We start from the raw sequence: 19,964 nt of genomic DNA, 5'->3' as shown, positions 1-19,964 counted from the left end.
TGGATGGTGGGTTTTTTGTCTTTGATCACTTTTCTGTGTGAGTTCATTGCTAATATATGGCTTGGATGGGTGAGACAGAACTGCAAAAGTTGTATTACATTTTTTCAGATCAGAGCTCCCTCTTGTGTGTATCTTAACTATTGCAGTAAACTGGAATTGATAATTGTCATTTGGGTTCATGCTATTTGTGTATCTTTAGCTTGTTTTAAAGATTATTTCTGGAACCGCAAAAAGAACAGGAGTACTTGTGGCACCTTAGAGACTAACAAATTTATTAGAGCATAAGCTTTCGTGTCGTGGACTACAGCCCACTTCTTCGGATATATGCATCCGAAGAAGTGGGCTGTAGTCCACGAAAGCTTATGCTCTAATAAATTTGTTAGTCTCTAAGGTGCCACAAGTACTCCTGTTCTTTTTGCAGTTCCAGAAATAATCTTTAAAACAAGCTAAAGATACACAAATAACATGAACCCAAATGACAATTATCAATTCCAGTTTACTGCAATAGTTAAGATACACACAAGAGGGAGCTCTGATCTGAAAAAATGTAATACAACTTTTGCAGTTCTGTCTCACCCATCCAAGCCATATATTAGCAATGAACTCACACAGAAAAGTGATCAAAGACAAAAAACCCACCATCCATCTCACCCGTGGGTGAATATTTTTCACAAAGCGATCACTCCATATCTGACCTTTCAGTCCTCATTGTCAAAGGAAACCTGCACAACCCCTTCAAGAGACAAGCCTGCGAGCTTAAATTCATAACATTGCTACACCCTAAAAGTCATGGTGTTACTGAAGATACTGAATTTAATGCTTATTACAACAAACCTGTAAGCCGCTAACCCCCCTTTTTTGTCCTACGAGGTGTTAACTGGCCACTTCCCCTTCAATGGTCTATTATAATATGCGTCAGACTACTTATGTTAAACTATCTGTTTCACCTTGTACTTAACTGTCACACTGCATACCTTGTACCTTTCCCAGACTTGAAAGAAAACTCTGTAAGCTCAAAAGCTTGTCTCTTTCACTAATAGAAGTTGGTCCAATGTTACCTCACCCACTTAGATTTATTTTCTTGAAACAAACAAGTTAGAAGTAGACAAGAGATAAAACAAGCACTTTGGCCTAAATTTTCAGAAGGGATGAATGATTTTAGGAGCTCAACTTCAGACCCTTCAAGGGTCTTGTTTTAAGAGGCCAGGGAGGAAATTCCACTCTCCACTGGAGAGAATGAGAAGACTCCTACTGAGATCAGTGGAGACAGGATTTCACCCTAAGGGTATGTCTACACTGCAATTACACACCTTGGCTGGTCCATGTCAGCTGACCCAGGGTTGGGCTAAGGAGCTGTTTAATTGCAGTGTAGATGGGCTCTGGCTGCAGCCTGAACTCTGGAAGCCTCCCACCTCATAGGATCCTCAAACCCCATCACCAGCCCAAGCCCCAAATGCCTACACTGCAATTAAACAGTCCTGTGAGCCTGAGTCAACTGGCACAGGCCAGCCACAGGTTTTTAACTGCAGTGTAGACATGCTCTAAGTGTACAGCACTTTTTGAAAATCAGGTTTAAGCTGTCAAGTTGGGACCCCAAGATTATTAGGTGCTTTTGAGAATCTTGGCCTGATAAAATATATGATTTTGCAGATTTAATGGTCTCGCCACAATAGCTACTCAGATTAACAGTTCCTGGCAGGACCTCAGCCAATAGGAGCAGAGATCATGGAGAGGGCAGCTTAAACACAGCCAGGTTATCCAGAACCGTGCAGAAGAGAGCCTAGGCGCTAGAATGTGAACTCAAAAATGAACTGCTGGGAGAGGCCACCCAGAAATTCAGCCCCCAGGAGCTGAGAAAAGCAGCTGCCGCAGGCACCTTTAGACACTGACAACATTCTGTCTTTTCCTCATCGCTGCTTGGCAATTTGCTCACACTCCATTCCATCCCCTCCCTCAATATTTTCATCTCAACCTCATTTCCCCTGTCCATCCCATTTTCTCCTTTCCCCATCCTACTTACCCCCACTGCCCTTCTTTGTGTCTTACCTATTTTTTTCCCCAGCAAGGCTTCCACCCCCGAAAAAGGAAAAATAATGGCATTACTGTGGCATTTGCTGCCAACCATATTGTTCAAAAAGCTTGTTAGTTACATCCCTTTCCTCTGTCTTGTTTATCGAGGCCTTGTCTACGCCACAAAATTAAGTTGCCTTGCATCAGCTTATGTTGACCTAACTATGTCTACTTAAATTTGTCTCTCACCATTGTAAGTGCCCCATTATGCCAACATAGTAATACTATCTCCCCAAGTGGTGTAGCGTCATAGTCAATGTACTTCGGTCACTGCGGCACAAATGTAGACACTGGGTTAGGGTTGACATGACTAACTGTCCTCCAGCAGCTGTCCCACAATGCCTTACTTTGATTGCTCTGGTCACCAGTGTGAACTCCACTGCCCAGGTATCACAGAGACTTGGAAGCCCAACCACGCCCCGCCCCGCCCCGCCCCCACAAAAAATGTCCCACAAACATTTTAAATTCCTTTACCTGATTGCCCGGCTTGGTGAGCACAACTGTCCAGCTGACCATGCCAGCTACATACTCCAAACATGCTCCTGTCTGCGGTAGACACAAGATACTGGATCTCCTGGGTCTGTGGGGAGAAAAGGCTGTGCAGGCACAGCTCTGAATCAGATGTAGAAACATCAATGCCTGCAAGCAGATTGCTCGGGGGATGTAGGAGAAGGGCTATGACAGGGACCAGCAGCAGTGACTCATGAAAGTCAAGGAGCTGCATCAGGCATATCAGAAGGCCAACAACTGATCCAGTGCCAAGCTGCAGACTTACCACTTTTACTAAGAGCTTCAAGCCATCCTCAGCGGAGACCCCACCATCCCTGTGGATACCTCCGAGGAGCCTGAATCACAAGCCCCTGTTGTGAACACCAAGTAGGAGGAAGTGGTATACGAGGAAGGAGGAGGAGTACAGGAGACAGGCAATGAAGGGATCTAGCTCCGCGGTAAACCAGGACCCTTTTTTGATCACAGTCCAGCCACTTGAGCTCAATGCAAAAGAAGGAACCTCAGGTAAGAATGTAGATAAATTGTCATCCACAAGATTGTCCTCCTGCAAAGTAGTAGGACAGAGTCTTGACTTTTATAATTTACTTGTGCTAGACGAGGCAGTGGTACAACCAAGAGAGGTAGAGCAGCTATCTGCTTTCCATTCCTCTCTAAAGTTAGGGAGGGGGTGCCATGTAGAGCAGTTTGCTTATATACACAGGGCGGTCCCTAGAATCCTCCTGAGATCAATGAAAGTTCTATGGAGGTACTCTGCAATCCTCTGCCAAAGGTGTCTAGGGAGGGCTGCCTTATTTCTTCCACCGCAGTAACATGCTTTCCCCCGCCACTCAGCGATAACTTCAGTAGGCACCATTGCACCACACAGGCTAGCAGCATATGGGCCTGGGTGGCTTTGGGACACCAGCAGCATTGAGCTCAAAAGCAGTGTTTTCTCTGCTTTTGTTACCCTCATAATACCATAAGAATGGCCATACTGGGTCAGACCAAAGGTCCGTCTAGCTCAGTATCCTGTCTTCCGACAGTGGCCAATGCCAGGTGCCCCAAAGGGAATGAACAGAACAGGTAATCATCAAAGACCCATCCCGTTGCCCAGTCCCAGTTTCTGGCAAACAGAGGCGAGGGACACCATCCCTGTCCAGCCTGGCTAATAGCCATTGATGGATCTATCCTCCATAAACTTATCTAGTTTGTTTTTGAACCCTGTTATAGTCTTGACCTTCACAACAATCTCTGGCAAGGAATTCCACAGGTTGACTGTGTGTTGTGTTGTGTGAAAAAATACTTCCTTTTGTTTGTTTTAAATCTGTGGCCTATTAATTTCATTTGGTGATCCCTAGTTCTTGTGTTATGAGGAGCAAATAACACTTCCTTATTTACTTTCTTCACACCGGTCATTATTTTATGAACCTCAATCATCTCCTCCCCTTAGTCGTCTCTTTTCCAAGCTGAAAAGTCCCAGTCTTATTAATATCTCCTCGTATGGCAGCCGTTCCATACCCCTAATCATTTTTGTTGCCCTTTTCTGAACCTTTTCCAATTCCAATATATCTTTTTTGAGATGGGGCAACCACATCTACACACAGTATTCAAGATGTGGGAATACCATGGATTTATAGAGGCAATATGATATTTTCTGTCTTACCTATCCCTTTCTTAATGATTCACAACATTCTGTTTGCTTTTTTTGACTACCACTGCACATTAAGTGGATGTTTTCAGGGAACTATCCACAATGACTCCAAGATCTCTTTCTTGAGTGGTAACAGCTAATTTAGATCCCCATTGTTTTAGATGTATAGTTGGGATTATGTTTTCCAATGTGCATTACTTTGCATTGATCAACATTGAATTTCATCTGCCATTTTGTTTCCCAGTCACCCAGTTTTGAGAGATCCTGTTGTAGCTCTTCACAGTCTGCCTGGGACTTAACTATCTTGAGTAGTTTTGTATCATCTGAAAATATTTACCCCTTTTTCCAGATCATTTATGAATATGTTGAATAGGACTGGGCCCAGTACAGACCCCTGGGGGACACCAATGGTTACCTCTATCCACTCTGAAAACAAGAATGAGAGATCAATTAAAATCACCACCACCTATGGAAAGTGGTGGCAGTATTTAGCGCCATTGTCCTATATACTAGAAGCATGCAACTGAGGAGTTCCCTCCTCATTTCTCCTACCCCCACCCTGGCGGGCCATACTCAGCGTGGCTGGTGCAATGACTAGTGTTGTGCACAAGCAAGCCCAAGCAGAATTGAGAACATAGTGACTAAAAATTCAGAGGAGTGAGTTCAGCATCTTGAGTTTTGCTTTTTTTAGTGAATGTGCTCACAATATCTCTATTTTATCTTCTGTGCTATCACTGCAGCCATAGGTCTCCTCCTCTGCACCAGTAGAACACCTGAGCCAAATGAGGAGAGGGGGAAGAAAAGAAAAGAGGACTCAGGATGACATTGCAGGAGATCACAGGGCCTAGAGGATGAATTGCCAACAGCCTTGAGAAAGAGTGGAGAGGAGAAAGGCCCAGGAGTGCCAGAAGGAAGTGGAGAGGGAGATGCACCAGGACATAATGGGACTTCTCAGGCAGCAGATAGATGCTACTGATTCTGGAGGACCCACAGGTTCAACAATCCCAGACTCACCTTACTCTACAATCTGTTGAGAGCTCCATATCAGGACCTCCACCCTGCTCCCCCAACACTGCACATGGCATCAGGGGTCACTCCACGTGACATTAAAGACAATCACAACTTCACATACTGACCCATGAAAGCCACAGTTGGTGTACGTGGAGCTAAAATGAACATGAATGTTCTCATAGCTTATTAAGTTTGTAACGTAGGTTTTAAAATTGCACTGATCATAGGCGTGCGCATGGGGTGTGCAAGGGCACATCTTAATGCGCATGGGCCGGATCTGGCCCCTCAGGGCTCTGGATCCGGCCCGTGGGATTTGTCCCCCGTGGTGCCACAGGCCCCGCGCTGCTTTCAGAAGCGGCCATCAGGGCACCATGTCTCTAGAGCCGGGGGGGAGGTTGCTCCAGGCACCGCCTCCCGAAGCTCCCATTGGCCGGGCATGGGGAGGTACCTGGAGGCGTAGCAAGGGCAGTGTGCAGAGCCCTGTGCTGCCCCCCTTGGGGTTGTGCGGGGACATGGTGAGCAGTGTGGGGCCCTGGCAGGCAGGGAGCGCGCCGCTGTGGGTAAGCGGCCCCGGGCCGGAGCCCGAACCCCTCCTGCACCCCCCACCCCGCCCTGAGCCCCCTGCCTGCACCCTGTTGAGCCGGGCTCCCATTCCCCAGGGCTGGGCTGGCTGCTTTAATAGCCCCATGTGCTCGCTGGCAGCCTCCTGCCCGGTAGCACCAACACAGCCCCTTAAGGTGGCCTGCGGGGATGCTGCCACAGCCCCCTGCCCTGAGCCCCCTGCCGCACCCCAACCCCCTTCCCTGAGCCCCCTCATACACCCCACACCCCTCCTCTGTCCCAGTCCCTTGCCCTGAGCCCCTTCTTGCACACTGCACCCCCTCCCACACCCCACAGTCCCTCCCACACCCCAACCTTTATGATGTTCGCCTTTAAAAAAAATTCCCTGGGTGCACACCCTAATGAAATGTGCTGCGCACACCTATGGCACTGATTGTTACAGAATAAAATTTTATTGGGAACATAATTTGTGTTTATTAGCTCATAACATATGCTGCTGAATGCTGAGTTACCTGTTACTGTACAGTATCATACAGTTCATAGGATCATTCATAAACAAAATTAAATAACTGCATTGACAATGCTCTATTCCCTCAGGTACAGCAACTACCACATGATTCCTATCAGGCCATCGAAGAGCATAGCTAAGCAGAGCATACCACATGCTACTCTGTCTCACTGTTAGAATGGTCTTTCAGAGTCTCCCTGAGCTGCATAGCTCCATGTTGAGCTCTTCTAATAGCCCTTGTATCTGTCTGTTCAAATTCAGCAGACAGACCCTCCACCCTGGTGGACACTTTTCCTTCACATATATTTTGCAGGACACAGCAGGCAGATAGAACCACTGGCATATTTTTATCCAAAATCCAATCTTTGAGTAAACAAATCCAGTAACCCTTCACCGGTTGAGCCAGTAGTTGAATCTCTCCTTGGTGCTGTTGAGGTGACCAGTGTACAGCTTCATAAGCTAGTGATAGGCTGGGTCCCCCAGGATCACTATTGGCATTTCAACATTCCTAGTGGCAATCCCCTGGGTCAGGAAAGAAAGTCCCTGCTTGTAACTTTCTGAACAGGCCCGTGTTCTTAAAGATGTGAGCGTCATGCACCTCAGCCAGAGTAAAGCAATAAGGCATTGCTTGCTTCAGCCAACTCCAAGTCCCCATATTTTCCCTAGGGCTCACTAACCCTCTTTCTGGGGATGCTGCCTCTTAATACCAGAATCAGCCCTTCCTTCAGCACATCCCACTTATAGTATGCTGGTGGGAAGGGGGAGGAGAAAGTTGATTTATCCCTCACAGCTGGTTTCTCTTGCGACCCTGCACATCTCTGAAGTCAGGGCAAACAACCTTTCCCACTCTAGAGGAAAGATTAACCCCTTTCTCTCCCAGCCTGTTCACAAGCTCCAGAATCTCCCCCCCCCCCCCTCGAATGTGTTTAAAGGCTATTTAAGCCTTCTTTGTAGGATACTTGGATTCTGGAGACTACAGAGCTGCAAGCTGTTAAATTCTTTAAGGGCGGAATTAGTATCAGGAAGCAGTGACTATGGATGGGAGCATGCCTTCTTGTGGTACAGCATGGTCCTGCAGGTACACCACCCTCTACTCCCCCAGCTGCTTCTTTAAGAAGCTACTCTCCACCCAGAATACTTTAAACTTGTGAGGTTCTCCTTTTATTAAGAAGAATTAGTGTTTTGCCCCTCAAGTCCAAGCCTTTCGCTGGTTCCCACAGCCCACCTCTTGATGTGTGTAACCAATTAGTTACACAGATTTCAGTTTCTCAGATCAGTAGTCTTGCAGCCCTCCTTCTTGGGATCTGTGTTGCAGATTCTGATTGGCTGCAACTTTGAATCAGAATAAGAATCATAGGACTAGAAGGGACCTTGAGAGGTAAGCTAGTCCAGTTCCCTGCACTCATAGCAGGAGTGAATATTATCTAGACCATTCCTGACAGGTGTCTGTCTAACCCGCTCTTAAAAATCTCCAAGGATGGAGATTCCACAACCTCACTAGGCAATTTATTCCAGTGCATAACCACCCTGACAGTAGGAAGTTTTTCCCTAATGTCCAACCTAAACCTCCCTTGCTGCAATTTAAGCCCATTGCTTCTTGTCCTATCCTCGGAGGTTAACAACAATTTTTCTCCCTGCTCCTTGAAACAACCTTTTATGTACTGGAAAATTTATGTTCTCTGAGCTGAACCCTCATTAACCCTGTCCATACTCCCAGGGCTGAGAGAGACCCACAGGCCAGCAAGCAAACAATCCTCTTCTTCTTCATACAGTCCTCTTAATAAGCTGTCTGCTTGTTCCCACTTCAGTACAGGAAAGCCCACAGCTCTCTTTTTGCTGGGCTGTGTTAGTCATCCCAGATTCAGCAAGTAGCCTTCTGCTGCTAGTACCTACCCTGCTATGAGGGAAGAGGCAGATTTAAATTTTATTAGAGAATATTTAAAAAATAAACGATACAGAAAATTTGAAGCGTCAGTTATTGGTCATTGGGGGTAACATACAGAGTATAGGGGTATGTTGGTGTTTTGGGGTTGGGCAGCACACATAGTATATACAGACTGCAATTTCCCCAATGAGGGGTGGGTAACCGTTGGGTGGGATCAGGAAACAGTCGATAAGCAGTGAGGGTCTATCACCCATACGGGAAGTAGAGACAGTCATGGGTATAAGTAAGCGGGCTGGGTAATGGGGATGGGGTGACCCTCACGTGGCGGGATTCAGCTAGGTTTGGTGGGTTCAGGGCTCAGGGGATAGAGTCCAGCAGGGGGTGTGTGTGTGTGGGTGCACGAGGTCTCCCCGGCTCACTCTCGGTATTGGCGGTGGCCGGTGATGTGCTCGATGTAGATGTCCCGGGACCAATGGATAGTGTCCGAGACCATTAGGCGTCTCATGAGCCGTGCGTAATGATGGCCCACCCCACAGGTCCTCAGCACACGTTCGTTACATGGGTCCCAGGCACCCAGGGCCCCAACAAGCAGAGCGTCGACGTGCACCTCGTAGCCCTTAGTCCGCAGGGTGTCAGCCAGGGGGGCGTATTTTTCGAGCTTGCGGGCTTGGGCTTCGCGGAAGGCCGGGGTCCTGTTCTCTAACGGAATCGTTACATCGACCAGGATGATCCTTTTTCCCACCTCGTCCGTGACGACGATGTCTGGGCGCAGCGGGCTGTCGGTGCCGGGGACGGCGCGGTTGACAGTGATCTCTCCCAGACGCGGGTTGATGGCCTTCACTAGACGGTCCTGGACAGCGTTGTGGCGTAGCTGCCAGGCTCTGGCATGGGGCTTGCAGCAGCATAGGACGTGGGGCAGGGTTTCGTTGACGTACCCGCACTTCCTGCAGCGTTTGTCCCGGTTCCCGTGGCGGATGGCACCGTTGAGCGGGACGCAATTCAGCCGGGCGCGGTGAATGAACCGCCAGTTGGCGAACCGGGTGAAACTGCCTGTGGGGAGGAAGTGGTTGCTGGAGTCCCACTTGCTGGTTACTTCGAAGACTTTACCCTGGTCCAGCTTTTTCTTCAGGGCATCCACGTAGAGCGCGTGGACGGCGGCCTTCAGGGATCTCTCCAGCACGCCTCTGGCTCCGGGGGTGATGATGATGTTGTCCTCCGTTCCGATCCGCGGTATCAGACCTCCCAGCTCCTGCCATTCCTCGTTCCATTCCCAGCGGCAGCCCAGGCGCTTTCCCAGCCGGCGCGTGGCATTGTGGGCGCGGATCCACAGCAAGGCGAAATCACCCCTGTCCCAGGCGAAGTCGCCGTCCAGGGAGCCGCTCAAGAAGGTGGCCACATCTCGGTCGGAGGGAGGTCTGCCGATTCATTTCTCGGTGGCGGCGTGGAGGGCGGTCGTTGCAATGTTCTTCACCTTGGCGTCCGGGCACGTCAGGAGGCGGAAGGCGTGTGTGAGGACCGCGATGTCACAGAGGTCTCCCATACGGGGGATGCCGGCACCACCCTGCCTGTGCTTGATGTATACAAGTTCGTTGCTGGCTCTCCGGGGCAGGGACAGCCAGTTTTTGACCAGCTTCCGGATGGCGTTGTCCGCCTTGTTGAGGGGCACCTTTGCCACGGCGGATCCCCTCAGGACGAAGGCGATGCAGGGGATCAGGAAGGTGTTGAGGGCGTTGATCTTCTGCCACGGCGCCAGCAGGGATGTGTCGATCTTGGCGGCGTCCTGCAGGATCTCCCTGACGGTGTCCTCGGGGGTCTGCCGGACGCGGAAGCCTGTCGGCGTGCCGAGGTGCTGGTACGCCTGCCCCTCCGCCAGGGGAACGACGGACTCGCCCTGGATGAGGAACTCCGTCATCAGTACCGAGTCCCTCTTGCTCCCGTCAACATGGAGGGACGCACACTTCTTGGCATTGAAGCGGAGTCTCGCCCAGTCCAGTCCATTTCTCCCAGCTCATCCCCAATTGGTTGGGGGAGAGGGGAACTTTGCCTCGCCTACCTGGCATAGTTTCTGGCCCTGAGCCCTTAAAGACAGGGCAACAGGATTTTCTCCTAAGTATCACTCATTTACGGGACCACTTCCTCTCTATCAATCTCTCTTAAAGGGCCACATTATGTGATGGGATGGGCTGACTACTAGGCAGCACTAATTAAGGACTACCCCCTCACACCCTAACATATTTCAGATAAGTATGTTCACATTTACTATAATTATTTTGAAAGTATGCTCAAGTCCTAATGTGTCCTTGTTTTATTATTTGAGAATGAAGATTCTGGGGATATCAAACTTTGGGGGTCAACATTCTTGCTAATCACAGACCATAGAACTGTCTTTTTAAACAATTGACCACTGAGGGTGGTCTTTGCAGAAGAGTCCTCTGAAGTTCCACTAAGAAATATGGCTAAGAACCACCACAATAAAAGAAAAGTTTGAATGGGTTATGGGAAACAGCAATCAACATTTTTTTCTTCACATTGATGAAACTCAAAGTTCTTTAACAGAGTAAATCACAGTTACCTTTTCAATGCTTTAAAGATACAAGGTATTCCCTCGTGTAACAGGTTGTGCTCTCACTGCTGTGGCGCCTCCTGCTGGTCATCTAGGAATTAGCTCATCCCAGCCTCACAGCACCTCCTGCTGGCCAGTGTCTCTCCTGCTGTCGCTACTTGTCTTTTCATTATCAATCTCCAGCACTATACTTCAGGCCCCGCATCCCTGCCAGCCCACGGTGCCCCTTCTGCAGGTACCGCCCGCAGCAGTACTCCCACACTTGGGGTCCTCCCCTCCCCAGGGAACCCCAAACCCACCTCACCTCAGTGACCCACTGCCAATCTTCATCTAGCCCCTTCCCTCAGGGGCAAACTGCAGTCTAAAGTAGCCACTCGTCATCAGCCAGGGGGTTGGACCTGTTGCCTCTTCCTTCCCTGGCTGCCCTCCCTCAGCCCTAGTACCTTCTCTGGCCCTGACAGCAAGGCCTCTGCCTGAGCGTTTGCCAGGCTGGAGCTCCCCCAGGTCCTCCTTCCCTTCCCCACCACTGAGTTGTGCTGTCCAAAGTACCATTTTCCTCTTTCTTTCAGACAGGCAGGTCCATCTCTCTCCAAGGCTGGAGAGATACTGTCTTTTGGCCCTGCAGCCTTTTTATAGGGCCCAGCCTGGCCCTGATTGGCTGCCTCCCAGCCTTTTCTGATTGGCTCTCCACCACAGCCCTCTCCAAGGGCTGGCTTTTAACCCTTCCAGGGCCGGAGCGGGGTAACTGACCCACTATACCTGGGTTTTAGTAGAATGGTTGATAATTGCGCTTTTAGTATGCCTTATATACCCACCCTATCTTTCCCTTTGGCAGGCCTCATGTTAACAGATGGTGGGATAGAGGATAGAGTGGAGTTCAGATTTTAAAATTGGTTCACATATGTGGCAAGAATGTCTCTACTCCACTTCCCATGACCACATTTGGATGTTCATATGAGGGCACATCTGCCAAAATGGTAAGATGAAAGGCATTTTCTTATTTTTACACTTGGAAGACAAAAACTGATTTTAAAAGCCCTCTAGGATACTTAGCTACACAACCCCCCTTGAAAGAAATGGGATGTATGTGGGTAAATCCCAACTAAAAGCTGTACTGTTTCTTCTAGACAGAGGATATTATCTGTTTTGTTCCAGCTCAATCCTCATGTCAACAGATCTTTACTGAGAAAGCACATTAAAGTCTTGAATTTCTAATTGTTTTAGGAATTAAAGTTTCTGGGTAGGTAATAAAGGAAAAGTTTCAGACCAGGGTAATTTTGGAAGTGGAAAATGAAATTAAAATGTTAATGATAATGTCTTACATTTATAGAGCATTTGTCATCTAAAGTGCTTTACAAACTATATATAGGATTTACTTCCCCCACTACTGACATGCAGCACAGGACAGGGAGACTGCTTTATCCAGCTGAAACTACAGAGGGCATTGAGATAGGCAGAACCTAAATCAAAAGTTAGTTGGGACTCCTAAGATCATGCTCTTAGCTTGGTGAAAAGTGCCATGAATCTTTCAAGAGGCCAGGAGTTGAGTTTTACATTGTATCCAGTGGCACCCTTAGCAGCATAGTGCTCATTAATTGAGCATGTGTGATAGAACTGACTGAGAAGCAAAAGTGCCTTCTATTGATTTAACTTCTCTTCTTGCAGCTCATTGGTTTTCTTTGGGGAACTCCTATCTAAATACTGACCTAGCCTAACACTGCTTAGCTTATAAGAGTTGATACAATTACAACCCTGAGATGATACATCTATGGGCACGGCACATTAGTCTTTTTTCACTGGTGACTCCTTGGGTATGTCTACCCTGCCATCGGATCTGTGATTGCAACAGGCGTAGACATACCCAAGATAGCTTAAATCTAGCTAGCTTGGGTATCAATAGCAGTGGACTTCAGTGTGGCTTAGATGCCCAAGTAATTGCCCAGGATCCCAGGTGGGCTTGAACAGCCTGTGCTGCTACAGCTCCACTGTTATTGGTACATGAGCTAGCTAGATTAAAGCTAGCTCGGGTATGTCTGTCTACCTGAGCTGCAGCCACACACCCCCATTGCAGTGTAGACATACCCTGGAAGGTAACCATAACAATCCAAAATTATAAAAAGATAGGGACATTTTCCCTACCAAAGAGACAATTATGAAGTATTTTTCCTTTTACCTCCTCTTCCCCCAGGGACTTTTTTAAACAATTAAGTTTTTCCAAATTCTATTCTATTTCCAAAGACTTCATAATACTGAAGAAAAGAAGATGGCCTTGTTGTGGTTACCCCTGAATTGTTGTAGGTGCACTACCTGTAACGCCAGCTATAAACCCTCCTGAGTTCCAGCAAAGTCCAAATCCGGATCCAAATCTTGATGTGAGCTCCCTGGCTCACGTCCACCTCTCCTATTTGTGCCTTTCAGTTTAATACACTATTGTAGCTCTTCTGCAGCAAAATAGGAATATTCAAAGACTGGATTTCTTCCTTTCAATCGGCGTGGGAAGGGGAGATGGGAAAGTGAGCTGCGTATGGAAAATTACAATGAGAACAAAAGCCTGTCCAAATTATGCAATAAGGGATCATTATGCTACAAAATTGCTCTTCAAATGGGGTTGTCAACGGAAGATATTAAGATTTCAAGTTATTTTCCTGATGAGGACTTAAAAACCTTTTTTATGTAAGAAATTAATCTTAAAACTATGACTACACAATAAGCATCCTTTGAGTCTTAGAAAAAAATAAAAAAACTTCAGCAGTCCCAAAGCATATGAGTGTAATATATAAGGCTTTTGTTTCACGGCAGATTAATGGTTTTATAGGCCATTGCCACATTAGGATTTGTAATCATACTGGAAACTTGATAACCGGACAACAGTTAGGCTCTTTTTGTGCTAAAACCACTGCCTATTATGCTGGCGAGTACTGTCTCATTGTTTCCTGGTACTCCCACATCCGTATCCAGCTGAACTGGAGCAGAAATAGGACGGGAGCTGTTGTAAAGTTTTAGCTGTAGGAGGGCTAGAGGAAACACAATGAGCAGATGAATTGTCATGATGCTGCTACTGGTGCTCAGGGTCACCCCATGCAGGGAGACATACATGCAATCAGTAGTTTGGTAACTGATGCACATCTCGAGTCCAGTGTACCCTATCTACCTATGTTCTATATGAACCCCTCTTTGTAGTATCTCAGTGTTTCTCAATATTTTGAATTTCCATACAAGCCCATTTCTCTCTCACTCTCCCCTACAATCAGCAAGGGCTGAGCTTTCATTTCTTGGTGCTCTTGTCAGCAGTGCACTGGACTGGGAGCCCTGGGTTCTATGCCTAGCTCTGCCATTGTCCTGCTGTGTGACTTTGGGCAAGTAATTTAATCTCTGCAGGATTAGAAGGCACCGTCTTTATTAAGCGCTTTGAGATTTATAGATGATTATTTTATAGTTCAGAGGGATATGGAATCAGTGCCTAGGGGCAGCAGGGACAGGGCGCCGCTTGCAGCGAGCTGCCCGACATGAGCACCGCCTGGATCCAGCACCCCGAATCCCCTCCCACACCCCAACACCCTGCCCCGAGCCCCCTCCTGCACCCAAACTCCCTCCCAGAGCCTGCACCCGCACCCCCTCCTGTGCCCCAACCTTCACCCCACACCCAAACTCCCTCCCCTCTTAGTTAACTGGAATTTTTCACTTACCAGCACCCCCATTCCCCCAACATGCCAGATTAAAAAAAGCTTTTATTGTACTTTACTTCACATTAGAAGGGTAGCATGATTTTAGCTGAATATAATAGGGACACATTTTTAGTTTATATTACAGTAATTATTTAATATCATTACAAATAGAAGGGTCCCATTGGGCTAGATGCTGAATATACATATAGTAAGAGGTGGTCACTGTTTTGAAGATCCTACAGAGTAAGACCCCAAGTCTTCAAATTCTTATGCACATGATTAATTTTACTACTGTGAATTATTTTATTGACATCAGTGGGAGTACTCAAGGCAGTAAAGTTAAGCACATGTTTAAGTGTTTATTGGGTTGAGGCTTTAATAAGCTGTTTATCTGGTAGTATAAACATTTTCAATTATTTTAAAAGGAAATTCCCATTGAGAAGTAAATTTATTTTGAAGGCGTCTAAGGCAGACAAGAGAAGACAGTAATTCATAATAGAAAAATCAAATATTTTTTTGAGATGGCTGCTTTAGGGGTAAATAAGAGTCTATGGTTATACTGATGAATTTCCCACTCCGATCTTATCTGCAATTTTCGGTGCTGCTTTTCATATTTGAAATCTCTATCCATCACCATCCTTGAAGTTTCTGTAGTGGACTCACTCCTACAGCATTGCTCTTTATAAAGGGGGTCTAATTTGTCATTCAGCTTTAACACACCAGTAATTTGTTCCTCAAAACAGCACATAGCATTTCTCTTCATGCTTCCTTAGGAAAGGGCAATTTTTTTCTATTTCTCTCTCTCATGTTTGTCCATCAGTTATGATCAGACCAAGTAAGAATATATCCGTGGAGAATTACCTGCCTTACACTTGATGGCTGATGATACATTGTTTCCTAGAGGCTTAAGCTGGTTCTTTTTATTTGTTGTGACACTTCTTCACCAAAAGGTTGTCAAAGTGAAAGTTCTACATGTCATTCTAGGCTTCCAACTCTGCATCCAATTTTAACCAACTCTTAATTGTCACAGTCTCTTGTGAAGCTTGAGTTCTACCAAGAAAACGTCTTCCTGCCTTTTGTCCCTTAAAGAAACAAGGGGTAAAGGAATAAATCCAGATAAATAAAGGATGTTCTATACAATTGTAATTTGTATGGCAGTTTAGACAAAGAAATGGGAGGAGCCATTTAAAATAGAAACAGAGGGTGATTGTGGTTTGTCCAAACCCAAATGGGAAGTCTCTCTAGAGTCACGAATAGAAGTATGGTCTCAGCAGTCCAGTACTGTGCCTTAACCACAAGACAATCCTTCCTCTTTGTGGGCTAGATAGGTTTTATTTTAACCTAATAAAGTTTTCCTGTAGAGGGCTGAAATCCCACAATCTGTAAACAGGCAAAAACTCCCCTTTTGTCTGCCATACAGACAAAAGTTGGGAGCCTGGATGAGTGAAGTAAAACCAGTGTGTACTGATTCCATCCATTTGGTTCAACCTTTGACAAATGTACAGGCTTTCAAGACATTTGAATACAGCATTATGCATACATGCTTTTGTAGAAGAGTTCTTCCTAAACAGGTGCCACATTTTATTAATTTCTTCAGCTGCTTTATGAGATATTTTCAGCTAGCTTGAGAGCTACAGAACTATCCATTGACTGCATCAAAATACCCGTTTAAAAACCTGCAAAGATCAAACCTTAGCTATGTTAGCTGCAGAAAAACCACCACTCTTAAAGCTGACTTCCTGCTTGAAAAGCCAGAAGCTAATTACAGAACAAACACTAGTTTTTAACAGTTTCTACTACTGATAGCAGTTACTGAGCTCAAGCATATCTGATGCAGAGAAGTTCACAAGCCTCCTTTACACATTCTCTGAAGAAGTCATTCTGAAATCGCCCCGTATCTGCTGCAGTGGAGTGTCAGACTCCAGCATAAACTAAACCAAGTTCAAGCTTTTGGTATCAAGATTTTTCAGTTTCAGGGACTCTAGTGTTTACACACTCCAGAAAGCAAAGGGCACATGCTTGGGTAGAGACTGGGCAGTTGCCTCTTTTCAATTAAATGCCATCCTTGTCAAGTCAATTTCCACCTGCTGTTTATTTGAAAATAGAAATTACCATCTTCCTTCTCACTCTTTTCAGCTCAGTTTTCAAGAGAGGGGGAAGTGCTCAGCCCGAATAGAAAGATGCACACAAGGCTGTTCAAATGTATTAATGTCTGCAAGATAAGGGCCCTACTTTGTCATTATCAATATTTTTTCTCCTTTTTTTTTCCAATTAAAATAAGCCCATCTGTGAAACAACCTCTATGAAAAAGAAACTTTCAACTTAAAACTGCACTTCTGTCTCAATACCTTTAACCTATCACTGAAAGAGATTAGCGTGTAAAGTGTCTCACTATATTTTTCAGTTTGTTTATTTTATGTATTCAAAAGCACTTTGTGTATGTTGGTTGCAGAGTTTCCCATTTATAGTCAGCAAGTTTCTACTGTTTAGGTGGGTCTTTCACATAGCCATAGGGACGAAATGAACATTTAAAAAAATAAATTGGAAAATGTGATGTACAAAAATACCAAAAAATTGTGGAAATTGGTCCAATAAAAGATATTACTTCACCCACATTATCGCTCTAATATCCTCGGACCCAATACGGCTACAACTACACAGCATACAGGGGGATTCAAGGGCAGTTGTAGTATCTGATACTACTTTTAATTAATTTTTTTAAATTAATGAGATATCAAGTTGATTGGCTGCCTTTACTAAAGATAAATGTTTACTCTGCCTTTGGTCATGTGAGCCTGAAGTGAATTCATGACAAAGTTTCTTTGCTAAAACCAAAATGTACAAAACAAATGAAAGGAAATTAAATTCCCATTTTATCAGTGGGAACTCCATTCAAATGATCACAAAGTTGAGTCATTTCACATCCGGGTATTGGCTGTCTCCATGAAGGTTTATCTTTCTTGTTCCCTAATTGGAAATGTGCCCCTGGGACCAGGGTGCAGAAGGGAATGGAATTTCCACCTTCTGCCCCACCCCCAGGCAGATCCATCACAATGCTTCTCTGGCACCGTGGGAGGTTTGGATCTGATGGTTATGACAGTGTAAAGGGGCTATACTGTACATGAGAATCAGGCCCATAGTTTTAAACTTTTTTTTTTTAAAACTGTGGAAATATGTATCCTGTCACTTTTTCTGTTCAAGATTAGACAATGCCACTCATTGTTTTCTGAGCACAAAAGACATCTTACAGAGGCTGATTTTGTTTAATTCAGGTCACATCCAATAAGTTAACAAGGCAAGAGCTGTTGTTCTGCAAGTGCTTTGCAAGGCTGGCTGCTTTTATGGATTTTTTTAAGTTAAAATTTAATCTTCCTTCACTGATATGGTGAGACTCAAGAATTATTAGCATGTTTCTTTGGGTTAGCTCTGAGCTGTTAATCCCCAGGCTAATATATTGAGCAATCTTAAAAAAAATAAAAATAAAAAAAAAATCCAAAACCAAACATAATAATTTTGAAAGTTTATTAGGAAGTCAGTCTTTAAAGGAGTTGGTTCCATTTTGGATTGATTCTTAACTACAGAATATCTCTTCAGCAATAATATGGATCATGAAGTAGTAATAAGGTGCATAATTAAAGAGGGGAGATGATGTAGCATCATATAGGGCGTATAGGCCCAATTTTTAAAAGAAGTCTCAAATCATGCTCCAGTTTTGCTGGCACAACTAATTGCTGCTGTGAGTACTACCATTTAGATGTTTAAGTACCTGATTTACAAGCACAATGAGGTATACATCTAAATAAAAGCATTTGTGCTTACACTAAGGGCATGTCTACACGTACAGTGCTGCAGCAGCACAGCTATACCAGTACATAGCGCAATGCACACTAGCACTTACGCTGGCGTAAATGATGTCGCTCACCAGGTGGAATATTCATAACCCTGAGCAATGTAAGTTTTGCTGGCATAAGTGGTAGTGTAGACATGACCATAGTTACAGTTTCAACTAACTATAGGCACAAAATTGCCCTTGTTTAAAAATCAGGCCCTAGTATGGGTGGGTTAAGAACACAATCAAATAGCAACAGATAAATCTGCTACAGATTCCATATTAAAAAAAACCACATAACTATTCTTTTTTTCAGCTGGGATTTCAAAAGAATTTAAGGGAGTTAAGCACCCAGTGGGGCCCCTTCTTTTGAAAATCCTACCCTGTATAATTACACTGAATATAGTTTTCTTTAAACAAAAGACCTCCAAACAGAGTCTTGTTACATTTAACTACCGTAAGACTTTCTCTCCAGCTTATAACTATTCTAATGGATATAAGAGTCTGGGCCTACACTAGCTGGCATGGCTCTCAGCTTGCTAAGGCTCCAAAACATGACACTAGCCTTCATAATACACGAATGACACACAGCAGGAAACGAAGCTTGAAACAAGATGTCTTTCACTTTTTTATCATGGATAAAATTATGCATCACCTCCTTTACAAGATTCAGCATTTCTAATGTCAATAATTTAGTTACGAGCCTGAAATAAACCCAGAGTCCAAACAACTCTGCACTTCGGGGGATTTTAGATCTGGATTCAGTTTGGGTCTCAGATCCAAACTTTGCAGCTTGGGCCCATTTTTAATAAATGTCAGTGATTAAAAGCATGACGACATCTTGGTTGTGTGGGAAGTTGGTAAATTTGATCATAAAATGAACAATGTTTGTACATTCTAAACTAGGCTCCATTGAGAAGTATGCTACTTAGCAGTGACCTCAAGAAAAAGGATCTGTATACACTTACCTTAATATGCAGTGATCTGACATTCCAGTGTAAACTGACCTGATATGCCTATTACTGTACTAAGGATTGAGAGAAAGATCTTTTATTTCACTCTTGACATTTTTATACCAGCCATTGTTTGTACTTAATTAATATGTTCTCTATTAAAGTATTCTTTTGAAGCCACAGTTTGAGGTTACTGTGTTCTTGCTCAAAGTGCATTAAAATAATACACCTGCAAAGCTTCCTTTAATATGTATTCTTTGTCTGTTAGAACAACCTGACATTACTTGTATGCAGTATAAGAATAGTGAATATTATCTTTCCATTAAGAATTAGTAGCAGAGTTCTGAAGTAGAAATAAATGCTAATACCTTAGCAACTGTTTACCAGCAACTCTTACAAACAGCAACTTTATGGAAGAAGATTATAAAATACAGCAAAAGCAAACCTAAGATTTAGTGAATTAGTAAATACTGTGTAATATTCTCTTTGACAGTCCTCGGTGTTTCTTACAAAGCCCTGCGAATCCCTTCTTTAATCCTATCCAACTTCAGTTCTAACACACTTGATGTCCAATGTGTCAAGTTACTATCGGTTTTGTATTACTTCAGTGCCTGAGGCCATTGTGCTTTGTTTGGGTCACTGTTGCGTAAGAGAAGCCCAGATCCACAAAGTCCCAGATTTTGGCACCACTGTGATGCACAAAATCCCTGCTCAGCTGGTGCTGTCCCTGGAGATACCTAAACTTACTAGGCACCTACATTTTTCCTGTAAGAGTCTCC

This window comes from Trachemys scripta, chromosome 4, assembly GCF_013100865.1.
Source record: "Trachemys scripta elegans isolate TJP31775 chromosome 4, CAS_Tse_1.0, whole genome shotgun sequence".
Lineage (NCBI taxonomy): Eukaryota > Metazoa > Chordata > Testudines > Emydidae > Trachemys > Trachemys scripta.
Note: the sequence above shows the minus strand (reverse complement) of the source record.